At 45.3% G+C, this 20,205-nt stretch overlaps 1 protein-coding gene and 1 long non-coding RNA gene across 9 annotated transcripts in view; one reads left to right on the plus strand and one right to left on the minus strand.

Moving 5' to 3' along the window:
- The window catches only part of CASKIN2 (CASK interacting protein 2), a 97,001-nt gene extending 88,011 nt beyond the window's left edge, over positions 1 to 8,990 (minus strand). For 6 of the 8 annotated variants that reach the window (XM_083487357.1, XM_083487354.1, XM_083487355.1 and 3 more), the window contains exon 1: positions 8,368 to 8,990. The gene's annotated coding sequence lies outside the window, so the exon portion shown is untranslated. The remainder of the gene's footprint in view (positions 1 to 8,367) is intronic. The other 2 variants (XM_083487358.1, XM_083487356.1) reach the window with 2 other exon arrangements.
- Positions 8,991 to 9,157: 167 nt separating this feature from the next.
- LOC310699493 lies at positions 9,158 to 19,392 on the plus strand. The gene is made up of 3 exons (XR_014522112.1): positions 9,158 to 9,430; positions 16,834 to 16,917; positions 18,328 to 19,392. It is a non-coding gene; the product is annotated as an uncharacterized lncRNA (long non-coding RNA).
- The last annotated feature ends 813 nt before the right edge of the window (positions 19,393 to 20,205 follow it).

Below are 20,205 nucleotides of genomic sequence, written 5' to 3' on the forward strand. Positions count from 1 at the left end.
AACTTACTAACCCTCTTTGGGTGTTGTATTGCTGTGTTAAAACATGATGGGAGGGGGTGCATGGGAAGAAGCGCAGTAGCTCTGCCCCCATCCCACTTCAAAATAGTGCAGGGAGCCTTCATGATCACAGGGAGCTCCCCATTTCAGAAGATCACCCTCCTGCTTTCCCAAGGAGATCAGAATCGTGTTGTGCATGTGTGCTCCTGGGGCCAAAGTTCCTTCACCTCCCTAATAAAATCTTTGAGCCTCCCCCACCCCCAGTTGATGGGCATTGCCATTCAAATGGTGTCTGCGGCCCTGCCCCCAGTTGATGCCATTGGCTGCCCAAAATATTTTATTCAAGTTGGCACCCCTGTGTGTGCATCACCACTGCACCCACTGGGAAGCTAAATTTATATGCTGAGCGATGTTCTTGTAATGCAGTTTCAGCCCTTCTGAATGTGCCCATTCAAATCTAATGCCCAACTGCATGTACTAATGCACAAAGCAGCTCTCCCTTCTAATTCAGGACAACTTCCCAGCCACCATCTTAACATACTGCTTCTTGCTGCTTACAATTAGGCAGCAGTGCGCATACTACAGAAATGCCTGGTCTGATACCTTCACCTGGGCGAGGGACAGCCATTGTGGTGCTCTCCAGCAGCTGTGGACTACCATCATCCCTGACCATTGGTCATGCTGGCTTGGGGTGATGGGACCTGGAGTAATAGTCCTAAACGTCTCGAAGACCACCACCTTGGTATCCCATACCTAGCGAGTACTTCCTAAAGGGACTCTTCAGATCTAGAGATGTAGCAGATTTCAGCAGCAAAGTTTGTCCACACAAGACAAACAGGCACTAACTGACTTCTTTAAGCAATAAAAAAAATGCTTTTGTATTCCTTGTACCTAGATCCATCTACTACCTGACAGCAGCAGTTATTTATACCTGCTTCAGTGACAGTGTTATAAACCACTTAATCCACAAAATCTCTAAGCGATCTGAATCAAACAGTGAAATAATCAGCATTCTACTAGTATTTGTATAATGGTATGCAAATAAAATCAGGAGAATTTGAGAACAAGAAATTTTCTGTCCAGATAGGCTTGCTGAAATTAAAGTTTTGAATCAGCTTAATGAGGATGGCTGCCAAATGTTATTAGGCAAGGGAGTCCCAAAGCACAGGTGTGCTGCCACACTGAAAAGATGAACTTCTTGGAAATGCAGAACAAACAGCACTTACAAAAGCCCACGTTGCGCAGAATGAGGGAGGTCAGACAGGCACACATGGGACAAGGCAATCCCTCAAACAAACTGGTTCCAAGCTGTTAAGGGCTTCATATACTAATAGAAAAAAACCTTGAACTTGGCTCAGTAGCAAATCAGCAGCCACTGCGGATCTTTAAGCAAATATGTACTATGCTGGCAGGATCTCAATCCTAAAAGCAACCATGCTGCATCATTCTGTGCTAACAACAAGTTCTGGAGCAACTATAAGGGAAGTCACATATGGACTGCTTTGCAGTAATCTAGTCTTGACGCTACCGATGTCCAGACTCCTGTGATCAAGCTGGTAGAAGTTTTGCGGTGGTTTCCATCACCATCAACACCAAAAAGCAGCTCTGATAGGCTCTGGTTGAAAGTGAAGAAAGGCCATGGGAGAAGTGTGTGTGTGTGTGTGTGTGTGTGTGTGTGAGCTTAACCCATTGCCCTCCAACCATTTTCCTGTCTGCCCCCCTGCAGCATTTCCACTGGGGGGGGGGGAACTATGGGAAGTACCGAGTCGTCAAGTGATGAGGCAGCAAGTAAAAAGAGAACTAGACACATTTAAGGAGGATAGGCCCATCAGTTGCTTAGGCATGATAACTAATTAGAGCCTCCATGTTCAGAGGCAATATATCCCTAAAGAGCAAGTGCTGATGGGAAACAATGGGGGAGGACTCTTGCCATCATCTCCTGCTTATGGGTTTCCTGGAAGTATCTGGTTAGCCAGGGCTGGAAACAGAATGCTGAGATAGAGAGACCTCTGGTCTAATTGAGTAGAGTCCTTCTTGAGTGATGTGCATTCATGAGTGATCTAGTCCTCTGTTTACTACCAGGATCATGCAGAAGTTACATGAGAACAGAGAAGGTCTGCAAAAAACCAGTTCTATACACCATATAGAACTACAGGATTGTTATAGCAGAAAAAAGGACCCTTTCCTTCTTTAGAACCGATAGACACAAATACAGTCTGCAGAAATAACACTCCAGTTGCATCAGGATTTCAGGCAGATTATGTTAACTAGCATATGGTCATTCCCAGGCTGATTCAAGTAATGAATGAGTTTCAGAGTGTCAGAGCAGCCGTGCCCATGGTGGGAAAGTGAAAACCCAACAAGATTTGGCAAGTTAATCCTTCTTCACGAGGATGCAGGGTTTGATTGGGTTGGGGTTTTTTAAGTGACCAGGTGGAGCTGTTGAAGCCTGTCTGGCAATCCTACCCCTCTTGTTTCCACATGCATGGGAACTAATAGGAATTACTCACTGTGAAGCAGAAGGTACTCTGTATACGCTCAGAGGCACTCATCTAATTCCGACCACATATTTCAGGGTTGCAAACAGACTCCGTGGCTAAACTTTAGTGAAACCTGGCTCAAAATAAGATCTACCAAGGTGGTCCTTGCCGGAGAACTTGGATATCAAGTTAGTAGTCCTGCCATAATGGCAACTCATCATAGGCTTCTGGACCCTGAAAGGGCAAAAATCCTCACCGACTTTTCTAGCCCTTTTTAACATACCAATTTCCTACATTATGTGTTTCCTGGTTTAAAGCCAACCCTTTGAAAACACCTGAAAAATGTGAAGCACTAAAAAAAGCCACCATCCTGAGTTCCTTAGAGGGAAGATCAGGATACAAATGTGATAGCTAGATGGATATAGATCCATCTGTCCCCACAGAAGCCCACTTGCCTATCCAGTCAGAAGCTGGATAGCTCAGTTGGTTAGAGCCTGGTGCTGACAAAGTCAAGGTTGCAGGTTCGATCCCCATAAGAGACAGCTGCATATTATTGCATTGCAGAGGGTTGGACTAGATGATTGGAAGGGACTGCCCTTTCCAACTCTATGATTCTATGAAATATCTATGACATACCTGGGAGAAGGCAACGTTATCCATTCTTTCTATGTAACAGTGGCCAGAGGTCACTATTTAGCAGTGGTCAAGGATTGGGCTTTTTCAACAGTGGCCCCCAAACTTTGAAACCTTTACTCAGAAGCGGGTAAGATGGTTCCAACATTGCTGCCTTCCCAAAAAGACTGTAAAACGGGGACCAAGTGCTCCCCAGGGGCTACTGGGCTACAAGTCTCATTATCCCTCGCTCTTGCTCATACTGGTTGAAGTTCAGGGGAGCTTGAGTCTTAGCAACATCTGGAGGGCCAGAGGTTCGCCACATCTACAGTAAGATCTTCCTATTTGGCCAAGGATTTAAATTTCGTGGAGGCACTCATATATACTTTTACAGTGGTACCTCGCAAGACGAATGCCTCGCAAGACGAAAAACGCGCAAGACGAAAGAGTTTTCCGTTTTTTGAGTCGTTCCGCAAGACGAATTTCCCTATGGGCTTGCTTCGCAAGACGAAACGTCTTGCGAGTTTGTTTCCTTTTTCTTAAAGCCGCTAAGCCGTTAATAGCCGCTAAGCCACTAATAGCCGTGCTTCGCAAGACGAAAAAACCGCAAGACGAAGAGACTCGCGGAACGGATTAATTTCGTCTTGCGAGGCACCACTGTATTGTGATTTATAATTATTTGCTTTTGTTTACATGCCTTGCCTTCTTTATTTTTCGTGCAAACCACTTTGAGTTCTGTGGGAAAGTTGTATGAAACTTTTAAAAAAGTAAAACAAAAAAATGAACAATAGAGGGTTGTCTTCAGTGTATTGAAATGAAGAAGCCCATTAATTTCAACAGGCCTACTCTGAGCAATAACTTAGTTTGAGCGCTTGGCCTATTTCTCGCAACCCCTTTGAGAGGATATTGGAGCGCGATGATATATACACACTAGAAGTTCTTACATAACTCTCCTGGGTCGCTTCCCCTGAGCCCAGAAGCATCAGGGAGCAAAGGGTGGAGGAAAACTGAAAAAGGTTGTGGATATCTAGGGGATTTCTAAAACAATGCTGCTTTTTTTTAAAAAAAAAAAAAAAGGAGGAATGTGGTGCAGCTCTGGAATTTGTTCTGTGAAGCAGCAACATTCTGAATGAAGGCGCATCCCTTGACAGTCCTTTTCTATCTGGAATCGACTGGGGTTTGTGTGGAGTTGCTTACCAAGCTTGATGAACTAGGAACAGTCACAGCCACAGTGGAAGAAAGGAGAATCAGCATCTTACAGTATATTTAAGAAGGGGGGCACCTGCTGGTTTTGAAACAAGGCCTAATACTGAAAACAGCTCAACTGGCGGCACTGTTTCCTGCATACCTAACCTGCCTCTTCTGCTGCTTCCTGAGGCCATCTCCTCTTCATTTGGGAAGAATAAACTGAAAGGTGAAGAGCTTGGTGGATGTGGACAAATAAAGTGCTTGAAGTCAACAATGACTAATCCCCATTAGTAGCGGTAACTTAACACTCTCTACTTTCCATCACCACACAAATCCCCATTTCCTTCAAGTTCTGACAACCCTGAGAATCCTCAGCTGTTTACAACCTTTGCTCTGAGGCAGAAGTTGTTGCCTCAATTGCCAATGCAGAAGTGATAAAAAGGTATAATCCCTGCCACCTCATCCTCACAGCATCTGAAGGATAAACCGGCAGAATAGATGGGTTGGCCCTTTCAAATGTTAATCCGGCACAATAGAAAGATTTGAATCTTCAAATGGTCTTGGGATGGGAATAAAATTGACCTCCTGCCCAGTGAATATCTGAGTGACCTTGACTCAGGAAGGGAGTAAAGAGGAAGAAAAGAATATTTAAGAGGAATTCCACACTGCCACAAAAAAAAAAAAAAACCACTGGAATTTGAATTGTAAAGTAAATCCATGACCCAAAAGGTATGGTGGTGGCTACATCAATAGAGCTGAAGTACTTGTCTCACAACCGATATGTGAAAATCCAAGAAGCCCTCTGTCACAACTTGAAACAATTATGTCTGAGCTTGATCAAAGATGCATTAAACTGTCAAGAGATACAAACGGAGCATTTCCCAGTCTCTAACAAAGAAGGCATCTGACAGTAGCAAGCAAGTTCTCCACAAAGTAGGGTGGAATTATATGGTGTTTAGTGCTAGATGTTACAGTGCAGAGGAGTGGAAAATCACCATAAGGAAATGCCTGGGCCATGCTTAATGATAAACTCCAGATTAGGATGGTTTAGGAGAAAGGGTGCCATTTAGATAGAGCAAGGAGTTCCCTCCACCTTCGCCATGCATGCAGACCATGTAGGATCATAACTTCATGAATGTTTGTCAACGGTTTTCCACCACTGATCTTCAACAGTCAAGATTCACTAGTAGGCCACAGTCTGAGCACTATCACCATGCAAATATATGGTTAAAGGTTAAGAAAGGCATCCTGGGTCTGAAAAGTTTGAAGAGACCTAGTCTACTCATTGACTAGTTGGCTGCTACCTCACCAATAACTGAAAGGGAACATCTGAGATGTGTTGCTAGTTCTTCAGACTAGCAACCTAGACTTTGAAAGGAGATGAGTGAATACTGCACTGGGGGATGTTCAGAAAGCAGGGTGAAGACTGAGAGAAGTAAGGAGATTTGGCTGGCTGAGAGAAAAGAAAATGTTGGAAGTGTGGTAATGTAAAGTTCTGCAATAGTCAAGAGTCCATATATTCTTCTACCACAATGAGCACTTTAAGTACAGTATCTTCCATTTCTGATCTAGAGAAGTTCTCACTCTCTTTAAAAAAACTTTGATTATGTTTTTTGTTTGCTTAATTTTATATTAATAAAAAAACTAAAAATATATGAATATAAAAAAGAGCATTCAGCAGGGGAGGGACTGCAGCGCACCAGGTCCAATCCCCAGTATCTCCAGGATAAAAGATTAGACAGTAGGTAATGTGAAAGAAGGTCTTGAATTGTTGTTGCCAGTCAGAACAGATAACACTGGGTTAATTTAATAACAGCCCTTTGTGGCATGAGAGGTTTGTTAATTACCAAAACTGGAGCTGTGGGATTGGATATGGTGGATTAAACATTTCCTCCTGGAAAAGTTTCTGCAGAATGAACAGAAGAGCCCATCCGCTCAAATTCTACAATGAGAGTCGTAACTGTCCCCCCCAAATGTTTTAAATAATAAACATACATATAAACAACAACCTGGGCTCCATAGACACCCCTTCCCACCCAGCTGGGAAGGAATTAATTTGAGGCATTGCTCAGCCCAGGGGAATCAGCCTTCAAACACATGACATAAAAGCAGAGTGCCCTGATGCATGCACAGAATGAATTTCCCCATCACTAAGTAATTACAGCCTGCCCCATACATCTGGGTTAAGGGTCAGATCTTCCATGTTAGAGGGTGCAACTGATAGGAAGGCTTGGCCTCTGGCACGTAGCCACCCACTGAGATCAGGTGAGAGTTGTAAGTGTCCACCAAGAGGATTTTCCATCCAGCACATCCTGTCTTGCTTTTTCAAACACAATGTTTTCCACGAAAGTTTAGGATCAGTAACAAAACCGATTATCCTTCACTGTCCTGCAGACCTTTGGTGGATTTTCTGTCCATTCCTCCTGCTCTCTTTCCCTGTCCTATTATATAATACAGGTGCAATAAAATAACACTCTCTCCTGTGTCTGTTGTACAGTGGTACCTCTGGTTAAGTACTTAATTTGTTCCGGAGGTCCGTTCTTAACCTAAAACTGTTCTTAACCTGAAGCACCACTTTAGCTAATGGGGCCTCCTGCTGCCACCGTGCCGCCAGAGCACGATTTCTGTTCTCATCCTGAAGCAAAGTTCTTAACCTGAAGCACTATTTCTGGGTTAGCGAAGTCTGTAACCTGAAGCGTATGTAACCTGAAGCGTATGTAACCTGAAGCGTATGTAACCCGAGGTACCACTGTGTGTCCAAAAGATCCTACCTCAGCGCAGAGACTGAACTTGATGAGTTTTGGATCACATCCAAAAACACCACGGTCCCATGAACTTTGCAATACTAAGGTCAGCAGACAGCTCAAGATGCACACAATTTAGATTTCGATTGCTCCTATTGCATCTAGGCACCAGGAATGAACTCCAGGGGAGGGTTTAATCTGGCACACCTTCCCACCTTTATCAGAATCTGGACATGTACGGTGTTGCCCTGACACAGGATAGTGTCTCCACCCCATTGGAATGTGGTCTGGAGTACAAAGTAATGGTAAACATCCTTCGTAGCCGAGAAATCTAATCTTACAAGTTCAGGACTCTACCTGCGGAGGAACTCTCAATACTGTATCTGAAACATTCCTTCCTCAAACAACTGGGGAGGGGGCAGAATAGGGAAGAGGAGGGGGCAGAAGAGCGGGATCATTATGTAAGAGGGAGACTAAAGATGCTGAACAACAGTTATTAAAAATACCAGCCCTGTAGGGGGACGGCAAGAGAAACACTCCCGCAGCAGGAAAGAAAAGCCAAGAGCAAAGGTTACTGAGGAGGTCGGAGGCAACCTTTGAATCGCAGCAGCAAACATTTCAGATGTATCATTTTTCATGCAATGAATGTACACACAGCAGAGAGAAAAGGAGAGACGTAATCTCCTAAAACCTGAAGGCTGGCAACATTTCTCCCTCTCCAGTGAGAAACCGCGGGTAGATTTTTTTAAATTAAAAAAACCTCATTAATTGTGCCCAATAGCTGCAAAGAGAGCGAGTTACAAGGAAATCAATTTGGGGAGAGGGGAGGGGAGGGAAGGAGAAGGGAGAATAGTAATCTAATCTTCAGAGCGGAGCAGCAGGAATCTATATGAATGTATGCATCTCAAACCTTGGAACAGTTTTGGAAAGGGACTTTACGAACCAAGGGAAGCAACTCGTGTTTTATCAGCGCGTTTTGCCATATAATGCCCTGGCAATCGAGTATATATTTTTTTATAAGTTGTTTAAAAAAACCACCCAGAACAATTAACAAGCCATTGATTTCTACAGATCTAAAGGCTAAGCGGGACGGAGCGGAGCTTTAGTTTTGGACACAGCCGAGTCGAGAGTTTGCAATCTACAACACAAGGCACCGAGGAGTTACCAAATAAGGAGAATAAAGGGGAGGCGTGGGGGGGGAAAGAGGAATAAACCTTTGTGTTGGCAGCAAAGCAAGAGTGCGATTCCTTTCCCCTGGTCCTGCCGCTGCACTACTACTCCTATTCCGCCGCCGCCACCTTGGTCCGCCCCCCCAACCAGCAAATTTTTTCTTTCGTCCAACTCACCTCGTCGGCCAGTAGAGATCCTCGCACTGCCCGGCGCACCAAGTTGCAAAGCCCAAAGGCGCGCACTCTCTCTCTGTGTGTGTCACACCGGCTGGCTGCTCTTCTGCAATCTCCTTCCACCGCCGAGCAAAGCTTGGCCAAAGCAAAAGCCAAGGGGCGGGCGGCCGGGCTGGCTGACCTCTCTCCGCTTCCGAAGCGCGCACTTGCGCGCAAAAAATGCTTTTGATCTCCTCTCAGTTCCCGGGCTCGGAGGACTTTGTGGTGCCGGAGGGAGCGAGGGGTGTGTGCGTGCGCGCGCGTGCGCGTGTGCCTGGGAGCTCGCGCGCGCGCCTGTGTGTGTGTTTGTGTGTGTGCGCGCAAGCAAAAGTCTAGGGAACCCGAGAACTCAGGCTCGCCACCCCGTCGCCGTCCGTGCCCCCCTTTCCCGATCTCGCATTCTTCTGTTTCCCAGGGGCACCGTCGACCCCGGTTGAAATTGACTAGTCTAGTCAGTTTTCAGAGGGCGCCTGGGAACTCTTCTGTAAAGTCACCGCCGACGCCGCCTCCTTTTCTCTGCCCCCCCCACCCGCCTCCTCCTCCTGCCGCCCCGATCACTCTTTCTCTCCGCAGAAAATCCCTCCCAGACTCCTGTTCTTCCCTCCTGATTGGGAAAAAAAAGCGAGAAAAGGGGGGTGGCGGACGGCTAGGCTTGCTGGGCAGGGCCAGAGAGTTGCCTGCTGCCACTCAAAGCAAGCAGAGGAGGGGTGGAATCAGGGGTTAACCCGATGGGAGGGTGTGTGTGTGTTGTGAAGCGTGTTACCTGAGCCCTTGGCGCGGTTAGGAACATGTGCGCACAGGTAGGACGGGCTCCGTGTCTGGAGCGGAGGAGCTGCTGAGCGCCATCTCTTCCCCGCCTTTCGCTTTCTTCTCCCCCCCTCTCCCCCCCCGCCTCCTTTTTAAGTGAGAGCCTGCAGGGTTCATTGGAGTCTCAAGTGGATTTAATGAGAGTTACTTGGCAAGAGGAAGCGGCGCAACCCTTGCCAAACTATGTGGAAAAGGAAGGGCAGAGAGGTCTGACTTACAGGTATCCATTAAGGGCGCCTCATATTCCCCCACGCCCCCCCCCACGCCCCGCTAGCCTATGTCTGAGTATTGGTCTGGTATTATTTAGTCTTGATTTCTATGCCAGGTTTAATCTGGATGTTCCTTGATTTAGTGATATTGTTAAGCAGCGTGCAGTGGCGTAGCGTGGGTTGTCAGCACCCGGGGCAAGGCAAGTAATTTGCGACCCCCCTAACCCATGGATTTGCGCCCCCTAACCCGTGAATTTGCGCCCCCTAACCCTAACCCCCAGATGTTGTGCCCGGTGCGGCCGGCCCCCCCTGCACCCCCACGCTACGCCACTGGCAGCGTGCGTAATGGTTGGAGTGTTGGACTAGGACCTGGGAGAGCAGGGTTCGAATCCTCACTCAGCCATGAAGCTCACTTGGACCCGTCACCATCTCTGAGCCTAACCTACCTCACAGGGTTGTTGTGTGGATGAAATGGGGAGAAGAACCATGTACGCATACCTCCTCAAGCGCCTTGGAAGATAAACGTGGTATATAAGTGTAATAAATAAATCAAGCATTTGGTTGTTTTTATTGAGGCCTTGATGTTCTTAAGCACCTTTTGTGGGGGAGGTGGAATAGTTTATATATTTAATCATGTTTGGAAGTGCAAACTAGTCATTTCCATGGGACGTATCTTCAAACTGTGGTGTTATGTGTAATGGAAAATAGGTACAGAAAGGAAAATTCCTGGATGCCAAGTTTGGGACAAGTACTCTTTGGTGAAAGAACCCCAGCAAGGATTTAAAATCACAAAATACGCAGCAAAGGAAAGTGTGGGAAAATAGGCTGTTAGACTTTTAGAATATGCCCTTCCAAGTTTCTTCCAAACTTTTCTTCTTTCTCTGGCATAGAAAAAGACCGCATATCTGGTAAGTTAAAAAGTCCCTAAAGGTCAGATTCATGTGCTTTTCCATACAGCATTCAGTTTCTCAGGTAGACTAGAGAAGAACAATAGTCTTGATTACCTTCTTCCCAAAGTGAGGGGAAGTGACCTAGGCTAAGCCTGGCAGGACAGCTTAAAGGTAAAGGGACCCCTGACCATTAAGTCCAGTCGCGGACGACTGGGGTTGCAGTGCTCATCTCGCTTTATTGGCCAAGGGAGCCGGCGTTTGCACACAGCGTCCGGGTCATGTGGCCAGCATGACTAAGCTGCTTCTGGCAAAACCAGAGCTGCACATGGAAACGCTGTTTACCTTCCCGCCGGAGCAGTACCTATTTATTTACTTGCACTTTGATATGCTTTTGAACTGCTAGGTTGGCAGGAGCTGGGACTGAGCAACAGGACCTCACCCCGTTGCAGGGATTCGAACCTAACCCTTTTGTGTCTTAATTAGATTTAAGCATGTGGATTATATGAGGCTGGTTATTTCACAATTATCACCTGTGATAAGTAATTAGAGCACATTATGAGGGTGGGTGGGTGTATTTGCATATACAAGTGAATAAGAAGGATTGTTATTTCGTATTTTGGATAGTTGCTTCCTTCTCCTTTAAAGGCATTTCAGATGCAGCATTAAAAGTACCTTGAAGACCCTGGTTGTCATGCTTGTGTGTAGACTATCAAAATTATATGTCAGTGCGGTAGTTTAAGTGCTGGGCTATGACTGAGAAGGAACAAGGTTGCTTAGTCATGAAGCTCACTAGGTACCTTTGAGCCTAACTTTCTTGTGAGGATAAAAAACAGGTGGTGAAGACAAGACCCATCTTATGCTTCTCTTCGCTGTAGGCCACTCTGGGTTCTACAAAGGACAAGCTGAACATAGCTACAATAAATAAATAATTTTTGAACAGTACGCTTTTATTTGCACATTGAGGAGGGTCAAGAGCTCCTGGAGTTCTGGGGAAGGTGTTGTTGGAGGAAAGAGCTCAACCTATACTGTCAAACCTTGGTTCCTGAACACCTCCGTCATCATACGTTTCAGCTCCTGAACACTGAAAACCTGAAAGTAAATGTTCTGGTTTTCAAATGTTTTTCAGAACCCAAATGTCCGACGTGGCTTCCGCTTGAGTGCAAGAAGCTCTTGCAACCAATCAGAAGCCGCACCTCGGTTTTTGAACGTTTTGGAAGTCGAACGGTCTTCCGGAATGGATTATATTTGACAACCGGGGTTTGACTGTACACTAAGAATGAACTCATTATCCTAATGTGGATCCTTCTGTAGCCCATACAAGGAAAAGGAATCAGCAGGTAGGCTTGCAGGGGGTGTAGAAATACAGATAAATATTTAGAGGGGTGGAAATATTGGGAGATCCCAAAACTGCCCGGTAAGGACTGGGCATGTTCAGCGTGCACAGAATGCTGAACAACCGGGAAATGTACAGTCAAGGGAGGGGATAATGGAACAACGAAGTAACTTAGAAAAGGTCATAGCTGCCCGGGTGAAACCGTGAGTTTGGGGAAGGCTTCTCATAGTTCTCTGTGTTCACAATATGGCTCTTTGTCCCAGTATCTTTGACGTTACGTTGCCCCCTTGATCAAAGATTTCAGCCCCTCAACCCTCCACAATAACAGGCTTATCTCCCTTTGGGCTTCTTGCGGGAATACGTTTTTCTTTGACATTTCAAACAGATTAAATGCTTTCATTAAAGGTAAATGTTCACTGCTTGCCTGATAGGGAAAGTGCAGCTATCACGATTTTTCCAAGTCAGAGTGTTTTTCTGCCTTTGAGGAATGCCTCTTCTGAGTGGCTTCTGGTTATCTGTAAAGGACTTACCTCATTCCAAGACCATGCAAGAGATTTGTTTGTTTGCTATGAGCAACAGCAATCATCTTAACCCCTAAGGAATTATTTGCACTGGAGGTGAGCAGGGTAGGGGTGGGTACTAGAGAGTACCTTGTTAATGACTTCTGCGACCACATCAAGTGCATTTCAAAGGCAGTGGTGGCAAATGAAGATGAATTACTTTTCCATATATGGAAGGGCTGTTGGTTTGGTCCACCTAATCCTTGCCCTGAGATCCTGTCCTGTCGGCAGAACTCCACATTGCGTGTGCAGAACCTCTGGCTGGCGATGATATGCTGAGACGCCGTGGGAGACCGAATGCTTTGCATGCAAAATGTAGTTCCAGGTCGCAGTTCAGTCCCTGGCATCCCAGGTAGGGCTGGGTATGGCTCCTACCTTAAACCCTGCAGAGCTACTGCCAGTCAACGTAGGTAAGGGATGGGGATCCTCTGGCCCTCCACAGGAATATAAGAAGCTGTCTTATAGCAAGTCAGATCATTGGTTCCTTTAGCTCAGTGCTGTATACATTGATTGGCAGTGGCTCTCCAGGATTATAGTCAAGGAATCTCTCTGGTGCTGGTGGTGGTTGAACTTGCATGCAGATCAGATGCTCTACCACTGAGCTACCTTCTCCAGCTATGTCCTTTCTATCATCCCTGACCATTGACTATAGTTGGGGCTGATGGGAGTTGGAGTCCAAAAACATCAGGAGGGCTACGGGTCCTGCATTCCTGGTGTAGACAGTATTGAATTAAATGGGCCAGTGGTATGACTCCGTACACAGCAGCTTCTCATGTCCATAATGTGCAGAGTGCAAACGTTTCTTGCACACAGGCCAAGTTGGTGGGCTACACAGATGCAGCCCAGTCCTAACCAAGTTTACCTGGAGGTGCCATAGCTCAGTGGCAGCACATCTGCTTTGCATGCAGAAGGTCCTGGTTGAATCCTCAACATCTCCAGGTAGAGTTGGGGGAGATCTTGGTCTGAAACTTGGAGACCTCTTCCAGTTGGTGTGTAGACAGTGCTGAGCTTGAAGGGTCAGTGGCCTGGCTGACTCCATAAAATGCAGCTCCCTATATTCCAATGGAAATAAACTTATGTATTGAAGTTCTGTACTGGCCCTCGGTGATCCAGCAGGGTTTCCAAGCGCCCAGCGTATTTAAAAGACTATGTTCACTGCACAAACTGCACATGTAAAGCTGTATGGTGAATAGGGTCAATTAATATGCTTATGTGCCTTACTGAAACCATTAAGGGTATTGCTGTATGTAATGGAACCACTATGATTGTAACTAATGCCTTATCTCAGTGGGGAGGGGTGTTATGTATTGAAGTTCTGTTCTGGCCTGTGAATAAACAAGAGCTGTTTGAAGAATCGCTGTGTCGTCTGATATGTTCACCCACATCTTAACATAAACTACCCTGGTTTCTGTGTCGTTTTGCTTCTGAATAGGCATTTTTCTGTATGCAAGCAAGCCACTCTAATAAATGTGTGGATTGCACCAATAGTTGCTAAAAGATGACTCTTAACAATAGTGTATTGATTGAAGGTGTGCCCATTATAAGGCTCTGCCATCTACAAAATACAGAAATGTGGTCTATTTGGGTCAGTATTGTCAGCCCTGATTGGTTACATCTCTCCAGGGTCTCATGCAGAATTCTTCCCAGACCATCTGGAAGGAGTAAGTGTTGAAAATGAGACTTCCAGGTGTTCCCCATCCCTCAGTTATAGCTTCTTCCTTTAAGTGTCTCAGAAGGTGTTTTGTTTTGCAGATTATCAACAGCTAAATAAACGACACACGTGGCTGGATTTTATTTCAGAAGGACCAGTCATGATAAATGTCAACCCACCCTCTGCCACACTTTCTACTGGCTTCTATCACGGTGGGAAGCAAATCAGTCCCTATGACAGTGTGTTGAGAAATGATGCTAAACTGGGGTTTATTGAGCAATCTGAATCATACGGGGGGGGGGGAATGGCCGGGTGAGAGAGGAGTATAAACGCTGCTTCTAAGACACACCCTATATTTTCCAGTTCTTAATAAAGAGATTATTATGCGGATTTGATTATAAATGGCAGCATTTTATGGCTGCTATTTTGAAGAGCCTGTATCTATAAGTAGACACGCTTGGAAACATCACAAAGTTAAAGGTCTTGTTATTCATTATCTGACTTTGCCAGAGCTTGTGAAGTGCACTGACATTTATAACGATTCTTTGAATTTATGTGGCATCCTTTGTCCTTTTAAGGATCTTAATTAAGCTTCTCAACTCCCTGAGGAGCTGATAAGCCCAGTTCGAAGAGAGGTGCAGGAACTTAATACACCCAAAATCAAGGCCAGCCATATATTAAAATCAGGACATCTCAAATGGGACCTTGATAGCTGGCCTGGTTTGTAAAGGAACATGGCTTGCAACTTGCAGTTTTCCAATGTGAACTACGACTGTTGAACTCAGACCCAGTGTCAGCACACAGTGCCCTTAGGCATCTATCAGGCCCCACCTTGGAAGCTGCCATTTTAGTTTTCCACAGTGCCCCACAACCCTAAGTTGAGGGCATTGTGAGAAATTAAACGGATGGTTCCCAAACCTGGTGCTGATCAGAGTGCCGTTGCTGCTGCTACCTCTGCCTCAAAAACCTGCCAGGGCCCGCCAGTGTCGGAAAGCCCCTTAAAACCTAGAGCTGGTCCTAGTCAAAATTATAATCCTGAAAGTAGCTGTATGCGGAATACTTCAATCATGAAGTATTCCAGGGCAGAATCTTTTAGCATCATTGGGCAGAGTGTAAGTCTGAAGACCATTTCTCACTGATGTTTACCCTCAAGCCAGACATTAGCCCAGCTGGGACGAGAACAAGAACAAATTGCGGGGCGGGGGGGGGGGGAGGCAGGGAGGGAAAGCTGCGAGGATGTTTAGTTAGCAATTCCCGATACTCTTGCATTATCATTATGTGTCAATGTCATTTGCTGTGCAATGTGAACTTCTGCCCTTAGCGCCTGAGAATTAGGACACGTAGCACAAACAGATTTAGCATCGGGAACAAGAAGAGATGTTGCCATACTCTTAGCTTGTATTCTTAGCATGTCTTGTTCGCTTGAGGGGTTGCTGGTGTAATTTCCCCCCACCCCTTTGTTTTAATTGTTACGGTTTTAACAATACGTGCAGAGGATGAAATCCTTTCCTGAAAGCATTAGTCATGTTCTGTGGAGCAACGTGATTCCTGAACGGTGGCTCCGGGCCCTCAAATGGATTCTGGGAAAGTCATGGGTGGATCAAGCAGCTTCCAGCAGGGAACAGCAGCAATTCAACACTGGTTAGAGCAAAGGCAACAGTTCACCAGGTGATTCCCCTTAGTACAAAGGGGGGGAGATGCCAGTGAGAATTACTTTGTCACAAAATGTGAGTGGTTGGGTTTAATGTAGTTACATGTTTCTGTAGAAAGATTCTCAAAGACGCAACATGCCCAACCCAGTTCCAACACCGAGGAGCTCCGGCATGCGCACACTGTGTGTATAAATAGAACGTATACATGCATGCAGCATATTATATAGGGACATGTGCCAGAAAGCCAGGACTGGCCTTGCCATTCTCTTGTTTGTCCAGCTCTGACGAAATGGTCTCTGAGTCCTTGCTCAGGTGATATTCTGTATACTCCAACAGACACGTGCAGTCACAGATATTTATGTGTATCTCTGGCTCCTCCTATGCACATTCTCGATCATGAACGCAGAAGAGCTCTGTTGGAAAAATTCTGGAGGAAGGCGGATTTGGATGCTAGAGGAACTTCTGGAAGCAGTGGCCTCACTTTGCCTAATGTTAGGGCCGGCTCCGAGTATGTAGTGCATCATCTTGGATTATGATCAAAACTGTACAAATTATCTATAGGATTGCCAGGCCTTTGCCCAAAGGTGGCACCTGTCTTCTCACCCATCCTCTTTGAGTGGCCATTTCACTGGGTCGAGTAGTGTGGCTGCCTCAGGTGGCAAAGAAAAGGGGGAGATAATTCCATCTGGCAAGCAGAACTGCTTGTTCTCATGGAACAATCGCCATAGCACAACATTGAATTCCACCCAAGAATTCCTATAAACTGATATCCAGGAAACAATAATTAAAAGATCATAAAATACCGAACAGATGACCAACAACAAATCAATTCAATTATCTAAAAACACTTGGCAGGACCAAAAACATTGTCGGCAAGCAGTGATTGTAGGTGCCTTTCTGATTTCAATAAGAACCATGTTCTAAATAACTGATGCCGCTATGCTAAAAAACCCCGGCTCGCTGAGAAACTAAACAAATATGGAAATATTAACTCATGTGGCACAGTTGATCATGCAGTCAGGGATCTTGTGAGAGAAAGGTGGTAATGTGAAAAAGTACAGGGTGAGATTACACCCACAGACTCCACTCTTGCTGTTTTTTCAGGACTTCTTTTGCTGACAGATGGTGCACCTGCAGCTCCTATTTACAGAGAAGCCTCAATCTCAAAGATGATTAATATCCACAAATCTAGCTAATCGCCTTTGAAATCGAGGCTCCTTTGTAAACAGGATGTAATAGCTTAGCTCCTAGTTAAGGAACTGTACCCCCTCATGCAGTTTTTAGATATGACAATGTAATGCTTCTGTCCTACCCTTATATTTCTATAGGAGAAAACAGTCTTGTGCAGAGTGGGCTCCCGTGAAGCTATAAAGTGAGATGTTATCTCGATGAGCCACTTTTGCCATCTAGAGGTAAATATCAGCACTGCCATTTTGGGATGCTTTTTCGGTGTTTGTGTGTGAGAAGAGCTGGGAAAATGCGCTGGGAGGTGCATTGCTTTGATGCAACGCCGTCTAGCCCCCAGGCAAACACAGCAGAAGAAATGCTCAATAAATAGCCTACATTGTCTAATCTCCATGCAAATAAATCAGGATGAATGACCAATAGATATCCTGTCTGGAAGTGGGTGGCCTCTGTCTGTTTCTGAACTATGGTAAAAGGTAAAGGGTAAAGGGACCCCTGACCATTAGGTCCAGTCGTGAGCGACTCTGGGGTTGCGGCGCTCATCTCGCTTTATTGGCCAAGGAAGCCGGCGTACAGCTTCCGGGTCATGTGGCCAGCATGACTAAGCCGCTTCTGGCGAACCAGAGCAGCGCACGGAAACGGCGTTTACCTTCCCGATGGAGCGGTACCTATTTATCTACTTGCACTTTGACGTGCTTTCGAACTGCTAGGTTGGCAGGAGCAGGGACCAAGCAACGGGAGCTCACCCTGTCACGGGGATTCGAACTGCCAACCATCTGATCAGCAAGTCCTAGGCTCTGTGGTTGAACCCACAGCGCCACCCGCGTCCCTTCTGAACTATGGTACCTTCCCTCAAATATGCCCAACAGTAGTTTGGGCTACCTTAGTAACTGCTGTTGTCCTCCATTGCCTTATCTGCGGTCATTTGGGGACCTGTGAGTCCCTTATTTTGCCCTGCAATCCCATTATTTTACTTGTTTAGATTTCTATCCCAATTGAAAATGATTTTTAAAAAAATAATCCCATCTGCCTAAGCACTCTCTGCTCTCCACTCTCTTGCATGGTATCTCTGATCTCTGTTTTATAGAGAACTGTGTTGCTCACTGTGTGCAGCTTGCCTGAGTTAACCTCCGTCTTCCCACCCAAGGATAAGGTTGCCAACTTTTCTCCTACTAGCTTTTCTCCAATGCCTTTCAAAGTGCTGCCTGGCACAGGAAAACAAGAGTTTTCTTGCAATGTTATCTTCCATGCCAGGAAAAGATATATATTCTGTAAAAGGCAGTAGCAATAGTAGGATTTATTCTGTGACCAGTGGTGGTAACAACATAAATTTGAAGCCACTGTCTAAACAAAAATGACAGAACATATCAGACCTATCCTTAACTTGAACTTGAGTTTGCTAGTTTCCTCTCCCCTCCCAGACCAGTTTTCTTTTCATGCTGTCATAGGCCCTGAGTGCAGGAATTTTTTGTGTTTTATAAGCCACTCTGGGAGGCTTTGGGGGCTGAAGAGCAGGATTTTAAAAATTGCTTCATTTACAAAAGCCAGTACAAAAGGAAGAAGGAAAGTTGGTAAGCATACCTGTGATATGTTGCCAAAATCCTGACATGGTTCCTTCTACTCTCCTGTTCCCTCAGCCCCTGTAATGAATGCTGCTGTGACACAGGAAGACATATCCTGCACCCTAGAAAGGGACAAGGAAGTATATTTCCACTGAAATAAAACACGCTTCCTTATGACTATAACCAGAAGCACCACTCAGCAAATTGACAGATTAAGGAAGCTGGCTATAAACGCTGATCCTTTTCCCAGCCCTGCTCTGCAAACTTCTTGGTTTAAGATAACACAAGAGGACTGCTTATACCATGGAAATGAATGAAAGCGAGGAGCAAGGCTGCAGAGATAAGAGGGAGAGAGAGGGATTCAGCCAGAGAGTGATCTAGCTTCACTGACCTTAATGAAGAAACCAGAATTCATATGTGTGTTTGTTGCACATGTATAATTACAAACCAACATTTTATACTACAAACCTCAGTGAGCAGATAGTATATGCAGAGAACCTTTCTTTCTTGTGTTATTTCATTCATTCATTCCTACTGCCCTTCATCTGAAGATCAGGATGGTTTGCAATATTAAAACACAAAGCACATACCATAATAACAAACCAAAACAATATTTCTCCACAGAAAACATTAAAATAGAAATAATTTATGCTGGCTCCAGGCATATAATTTTAGCAAGCAGATTTCTAAAATTGCCAAATTTCCACACACATCCAATATTCCCTATGACAGGAACCCATTTAGGAAACTGGTTGTATCCATTTCAAAACACCTGTTTAAAATTTCTAAATGTAGCAAAACAAGCTGTCCCTCTAAAAGTCGTAAAATGGCATCTACATAAAGTTTGGGAAAACTAAAAGCCACTGATCTTATTCAGAGGAGGAACGGAAGACAATCCTTAAGCATGGGTTTTCTATAGGTTTTCCAAGTTGCTATGTCCCTAAACACCAGAATATGTCTTAGTAAAGAACTATGTATCCTTGCATTGTCTGGAAACTACAGCGCGGCTGGCTTCCACCCAAACAAGGGGGCTCAATACCATATCAACATCATCCATACTGAATGAACTTGGAAAAGTTATCCCCAGTTTGTTGCCATCTTGCCCGCAGAGTAAAAAGTACTTTATTTTATGACAACACAATTGTACATTTGTAAAACCTCCCAAAACCCAAAGCAAACATGCTCATTTTTAGGGTGGGCAACAGGGACTCTTGCGGGCTTCAAAATTTCTCTGAAATTCAGTCTTCTATACTACTGTCCTCTTTTGCATCCAACCACCTTTCTCATCTGCCACATAGAAGGGGCTAATCCATATAAATCAGTGAAAAGGTAAAGGGGCCCCTGACCATTAGGTCCAGTCGTGGCCGACTCTGGGGTTGTGGCGCGCATCTCGCTTTATTGGCCGAGGGAGCCGGCGTACAGCTTCTGAGTCATGTGGCCAGTATGACTAAGACACTTCTGGCGAACCAGAGCAGCACACGGAAACGCCATTTATCTTCCCACCAGAGAGGTACCTATTTATCTACTTGCACTTTGACGTCCTTTCGAACTGCTAGGTTGGCAGGAGCAGGGCCCGAGCAACGGGAGCTCACCCCGTTGCAGGGATTCGAACCGCTGACCTTCTGATCAGCAAGTCCTAGGCTCTGTGGTTTAACCCACAGTGCCACCCATGTCCCAATCAGTAGGTGGAACTTTAAATAGCATTGAGTTAAATACGATCACCTGCTAATTGCTTCAGATCAAACTGCAGTTGCAGGGAAAGGGGTGACTCAAAAGTTGGCAACCCTACTAGGGACTAGCAGCTGTTTGATGTTGCTGTATTGGAAAGTTGATTCCATTCCCACCGGAATGTCACAAGGGTTCACTTCCAAATAATCCTATTTTAAAAAAAATCTACCGGGTTTCTAGCTCTGATTGTTGTGAACGTAAGTGTAAAAAAGTGTAGGAAATGTC

Source organism: Podarcis liolepis, assembly GCF_965112155.1.
Source record: "Podarcis liolepis genome assembly, chromosome: 2".
Classification (NCBI taxonomy): Eukaryota; Metazoa; Chordata; class Lepidosauria; order Squamata; family Lacertidae; genus Podarcis; species Podarcis liolepis.